The following is a 6,000-nucleotide window of genomic DNA, read 5'->3' on the forward strand; positions in this document are numbered from 1 at the left end:
AATAACAATTATCTAATATTCAGCAATGGAGATTAAGACTTTAAAAAATTTTAATTTAAAGTTAAAAGCAAGGCCCTGGCCAGTGGTGGCTCAGTGGATAGAACATCGGCCCAGTGTATGGAGGTTCCAGGTCGATTCCTGGTCAGGGCACACAGGATAAGTGACAATCTGCTTCTCTTCCCTTCCCTCTCCCTCTTCTCTCTCTCTTCTCCTCCTGCAGCCTATGGCTCAATAGGTTGGAGCATGGCCCCGGGCACTGAGGATAGCTCCAGTTGGAGTGCGTCAGCCTCAGGCGCTAAAATAATAGTTCAGTACTCAAGCATCTGGCTCCAGATGGGGTTCCCCAGTGGGCCCCGGTAGGGGCACTATCCCCCTCCTCTCTTATTTAAAAATAAATTAATAAAATTAATCAATTGAAATAATTAAATTAAAGGCAAAACTGGATACCTTACATTAAGATAACCCCAATACATCCTGGAACATTCACTCTCTCTTTGATTATTCAAATACAGCGCCATTTTGTTAATATGACCATAATAAATTACTGTTTCCCAGATACTCCTACCTACTTTTTATAGATTCACTATTAATGACAACATATAGTCTAAAAATAAAAGTTATGATTAAGTATTTTACCAAAATATTTTATTCTTTAAACAAGTTACCTGTACAATGGTCTCCCATATATGCAGTTTAGCTTTTACTGTTTCAGTTACCTCGGTCAACCACAGTCAGAAAATATTAAATGGAAAATTCCAGACATTTTGAGAAAGGGAGGCCATAATCACATAACTTTTATTACAGTATACTGTAACTGTTCTATTTTATTAGTAGTTATTGTTGTTAACCTCTTACTGTGCCTAATATAATAACTTTGTCATAAGTTTGTATGTATAGGAAATAAACAGTGTATACTGGGTTCAGTACTAGCCATGGATTCAGGCTTATAGCAGGGATTTTTGAACATATGCCCTACAGATAAGGGGATACTACTATACTTAATGCTACTAATATTTAATACTAATATTTATTCTGTCTTTTTTTTTTTCTCTACTACATTAACTTATCACCTGAGAAGAAGTTAAATTAAACATTCATGAGTATAGCACAGTACATTGGGCTATAAATATAAGTAGTTTACTGACATGGTAACTAAAAATGAAATATTTCACTTTTATCACACATGGATTAACAATTAACAAGTTCTTGCATTATAGACAGCAATACAGACAATTTATATGTTGGTAAAATGTTTAAGAAGTAAAATAGCATGCACAAAATCACAGTGCTCAGAAGTACAGTGCTGAGAGTTGAATTCAAGGCTAATGGTTTTTGGCATATAAAAGGTATGCAATTAATACTGGTTGAATCAATTAATAAATGGCTCATAAATCTACCATCTAAACTCTTAAGGAAGTCGTTGTGGCCACTGGGAAAAGAAAGTTTGTACATCATAAATATATTTTAGTCTCTCTGTTATTTCCAAGAAGGGAGCCAGATTCTGCAACTTTCCGAAAAGACAAACGGGAGCTCAACTCAAAAAACAATTGCTACTGAGTATAAATATAAACTGAAACAAAAATAAATGAATTTGCTGATTGTTCTTTTGTGTTTGAGAGAATGATTCCGCTCTAACAACAACAAAATCTCACCCAATAGTCTCAAAAATTTAAATTTGATTAAACTTTAGTTTGATCAAGTTATAGCTATGATTAAAATGCAAAAGCAGTAATTTCTATAAATTAAATAAAAATATGTCCATGTAGTATGCGTGTTCTAGATATAAATATTACTGTTTTACCCCTATTATCTCAAGTGAATCAACCGAGTCAGAAACTCTATGACATTTGTGTCTAAAAACCTATTAACATAAGTTCATCTCTTTAATGTTCACACTAAGCTTGTAATTGTCAAGGAAATTTCTTTTACTTTGCAAGTGGAAAAACTAAAATCACAGGGAAAAAACACTTTGCCAAAGGGTGATTCATAAAAGTCCATCACAAAGAGCCGAGTAATATTCACAATCTAAACTCATCAATCCAGAGGAAATACAAACCACATTAGTGTTTTTTAACCAGTCAACCCCCAAACTCACAATAGTGGACCTATGTCCCTGAGGGGGGAAAAATAGACAAATAAACTATTTTAATACATAAAAGAAGGACTTGAATTGCAGATAAGAACTCAAAAGCAGCACGGCCTTTAATATCGGGCAAATGGTATGTGAAATACTAAGATCACACAAATTCTACTCCTTCAGGTGAAGAAGCAAGATCTATTTATTAGGATCACTTTTGACAAACATAAGAAAGACATGCTGGATATGTTTTTCACCTTAATTCTATGACCTAAATATGTGCCATTTGAGAATACCTAATTGAATAATTCAATTTAGGTGGAAAACCATCTGCTCCAAGCCCAAGTCTTCAAATCTTACAGGCTATGAAAACAAAGAAGATCAAGGTCACGGGACTGAAGTTGCAGCAAGCCTAGTCCAAGCTAAGGAGACAAATAGCAACATAATGTGGGCATCTGCAAAATATGATCAGCACAAGCAGCATCAGGCCCTCATCTGTTCCACCTCAACACTGATAAAGAACATAAAGAATGGACCATACTTTACTTCTACAGCACTACTTTCATGCTCCTGCGTCATATCACACTGCACTCCATATTTTGTTTACATTTTGCCAAGAAGGCTGATTTTAGCCACCAAAAAAATTCTCATGGCAAAAGAAACCCCTTGTTTAAACCGAAGTACAACCAACAACAGCTCCTTTCCAATTATCCCCCACAACTTCCCCCGTCTCTTTCATGCCTGGCTACTGAGCTCAGTCTAGTTTGGCTGCCTGCCAGGTTCCTCTCTTCTTTCCTTGTCAGTCGTAAAAACTTGGAAAACACTCCTGGACAGCTCGCGGAGACCTTTTAATTATGCAATGGGGCAGTACCTTAAGCCTGTGGTCTGTTTTCAGCAAGGCTAGTAGTCGCCAGAGACTGCCCCCTCCCAATTGATGGGGTTTCTAGCTTTTGCGGGGGCAGGAGGCAAAGACTGGCAGAGAAACGGGGCGGTTTGCAAATCTGAAAATTTTCCAACTTCTCTCAGGGTTTCTGACCTCCCAACGCTCATTGTCTCATTACCGCCCCTTAACTTAATCACCCATTTGGTATCAGATAGAAAATCATCAGCATCGCCATTCTCTAACTAATCCTATAAATTAACAAATGGTGTCATAACTAAAATACTCTCCAGAACTTTTATTCTCAAGTTGATGCAACGTCTTAAAAAAAAAAAAAAAAAAAAAAAAAGCAGGTACCCAAATGAATTTCTTCAATCCTACCTAACTGGTTGCATTATACTTTGTCAAGCTTGCAGGCTGTAACGGTGCATGTAAATGTCTAATAGAAAGTCAAAGTAAGGCGAGCTCAGTTGAGAAAAACTGCCAGAACCCAGGAAAGGGTACCTTGACCGCCAGCCTGCATTTACTCGGTATTTGTCCAACGTACTAAGTGGACTCGCCAAGACCAACACCAGCTACATCTTTACGCTACCCTGGTACGCTAGCTCCAGCTGCAGCGTCCAGCTTCCTGTTCCAAGTCCCATTCAACATTGTAAACACATTCCAAGAAAACCAGCCTGCCTGGAGTTCCCTCCCGCACGCAAGGAAGTCAGCACGGCGGCCCCTGGAGCCACCGGGAAGAACCAATCGCGCTGGGCTCTGTTCGTGTAGTGAGTCAGCCCCCGAGGAGGAGAACCTGGGCGAGGGAGCTGGGCTGAGGGACCAAGAACCCAAGGTCTCATCACCTCCCCGAGCGGCGCGCCTCTCTAATGCTGCGCCCGCCAGAAGGAGCTACTCGACCCACCCAGCCAAAGGGGACCATGTGGGCGCCGCCCCTGAGTTCGGGCCCTACCAGCTCTCGGCTCTAAAGAATCCTCGGCCGTGCCTCGGAGCTCCGCGCCTCCCCGCCCCCATGCACACGCTCCCGGAGCCAACAAAAGGGAGGTTACGCTGGGAGAAGTTTCACTCCTGGGTCGCTTCGCTGTGACCAGGCGATGACTCGCCTGCTCTGTCCCGTCGGGTCCACGCACCCTCAGCGGTACTGACCCACGAGCACCCCCACAAACACACCAGTTCCGGCCCACCGGCCCGGCCAGCCCAACCAAAGTTACCACAAAGGGCTAGAGGAGGCTCCAGGAGTCGGGAAACGCTGCGTCCCCGACCTCGTGAGGCTCCATCACCCTCTCTGAAACACTGCCATTGCAGTCGTCAACAGGTCTTAGCCTCCTTTCCTGCTGGACGACACCCGGAGCCTCTCACTGTCCTAATTCTTGCAACCTGCCCGGCGGCGCGCACCCCGCGCCCTCCCTCCCGGGCACCAGCGTCCGGGGCAGCCCACCGCCCGCCACCTCTCGGGAGGTCAGTTTCAAAGAGCTTGCACGCTGCCTGGCAGCCAGGGAAGACCCCGATAAATCGCTGTCTCTCCGTACCTCACTGACGGACGCAGTCGGGTCAGGCTTGGGGCAGGGGCGTGGAGAGCTGCTGCATCTTCGGAGCCGGGAGATCCCCGCTTCAGCACAGCCGCGGCTACGTTTCCGTGGCCGAGGAGGAAAGTTTCTGCACGTCAACGCAGTGCTGGACTTGGGACCCTCCGGCTCCGGTCCCCTCCCTCCTCGTGCTCTCTGCGCTCTCCCTCCTCTTCCTAATCGGTTGAAGCCAAAACTGGCGCTGGCGGCGGCTGGGGCTGGAGGCTCGGGACTCCGGGTCGCTCCGGGCTGGGAACACGGGGCTCCCCCTCTCGGCCAGAAGGGAACTCTCCCAGACTACGGCTGGCGCACTTCTGGCGGTCTCCTAGGACACTTCGACTCCTGACGCCAGTGCTCAAGCTCGCTGACTTTCTTCAGTGTCTGATGGTCGCTTCCTATGGGCCCTCTGGGCTCTCTGGCGTTTGCACGCCGGGCCGAAGGGGCGGGGAGTGGAATGTGAGAGAAAGCCGACTGCAGAAGGCGAGACCTTACCTTACTTACCCTGTTTTTGCTCGAACCCAAGCAGAAACACAATTCCCCTCACCCCCATTCCTGGTCCCCCGCCGAGTTTCCTCTGAACCTCCTCCCTAAAGCCCTGGATCGGTACTATTCGCCTTTCCTTATTTCTATGCACAATTTTAAAAAATACCTCTGCTGTTAATAAGAAAAAAGTGTCAAAAGAAGCACACAAACACAATGAGAACATGCCTTTTTTTACAGCCTTTATCAAGAAAGCATCAATACAGTTGTTAACTGCTGCTCCGAGGGCACCTTTACAGACCTTTTTCCTTTATTTATTTTTTCTCATTTCTTTAAACACAGCCTAAATCTCTGCACTTTGTTATGTCTTTTTTTTTTTTTAATGAAAACTGCCCCAACCACCAGATCATGCTCATTTGCTCCATTCAGATATTTACCTCACAATTTTGGACTTCTCTGTAAGCTGGAAGCAAAACGCAACAAAACATTTTGACCCCGGTAAATTTCTGTGGGAAGAGGGGCAAGGAGCAGTATCCTCATAAAAGCCATTCTTAGAGGGTGAAAGGAACTTACCCAAGTTTTTTGAGACACTGCTCAGAATTTAGTTTACTAGATTTTGAATTGAATGTAAAAATAGATGGATAAAGGGGAATAAAAGCATTTTACAAAGCTAGCAAATAGAATGTGTTACAGTGGTTAGAATCAGACAAGCCAGATTCCTTTCCAGACTCGATACTTTGTCATTCCGTGCCCTAGGACAATCAATGCAATTACAACTGCCAGAAGGAATTATATAATGGAACTCACAGAGTCACTGTCACATTTATAGGAGCTGGAATAGTGTCAGGCCCAGAGAAGGTACTCAATAAATATTTGGTTCCTACATCCCACTATCTTTGTAAATTAGAAGAAAGTGGTAGTGGAAATTACCTCCAAGACCTCGTCAACTGGATCAATTTTCTTCTCCCCTATGCTGTTCCCATTAAAGAAGATAACAG

At 44.0% G+C, this 6,000-nt stretch overlaps 1 protein-coding gene across 7 annotated transcripts in view; it reads right to left on the reverse strand.

The window, feature by feature from the left end:
- GULP1 (GULP PTB domain containing engulfment adaptor 1) overlaps positions 1-4,901 on the reverse strand; it is a 269,578-nt gene extending 264,677 nt beyond the window's left edge. For 3 of the 7 annotated variants that reach the window (XM_066280959.1, XM_066280955.1, XM_066280957.1), the window contains exon 1: positions 4,487-4,895. The gene's annotated coding sequence lies outside the window, so the exon portion shown is untranslated. Of the gene's footprint in view, positions 1-3,909; positions 4,039-4,486 lie in introns of those variants that run through there. The other 4 variants (XM_066280961.1, XM_066280956.1, XM_066280958.1 and 1 more) reach the window with 4 other exon arrangements.
- Positions 4,902-6,000: the final 1,099 nt, after the last annotated feature.

Source organism: Saccopteryx bilineata, chromosome 5 (genome assembly GCF_036850765.1).
Source record: "Saccopteryx bilineata isolate mSacBil1 chromosome 5, mSacBil1_pri_phased_curated, whole genome shotgun sequence".
NCBI lineage: Eukaryota > Metazoa > Chordata > Mammalia > Chiroptera > Emballonuridae > Saccopteryx > Saccopteryx bilineata.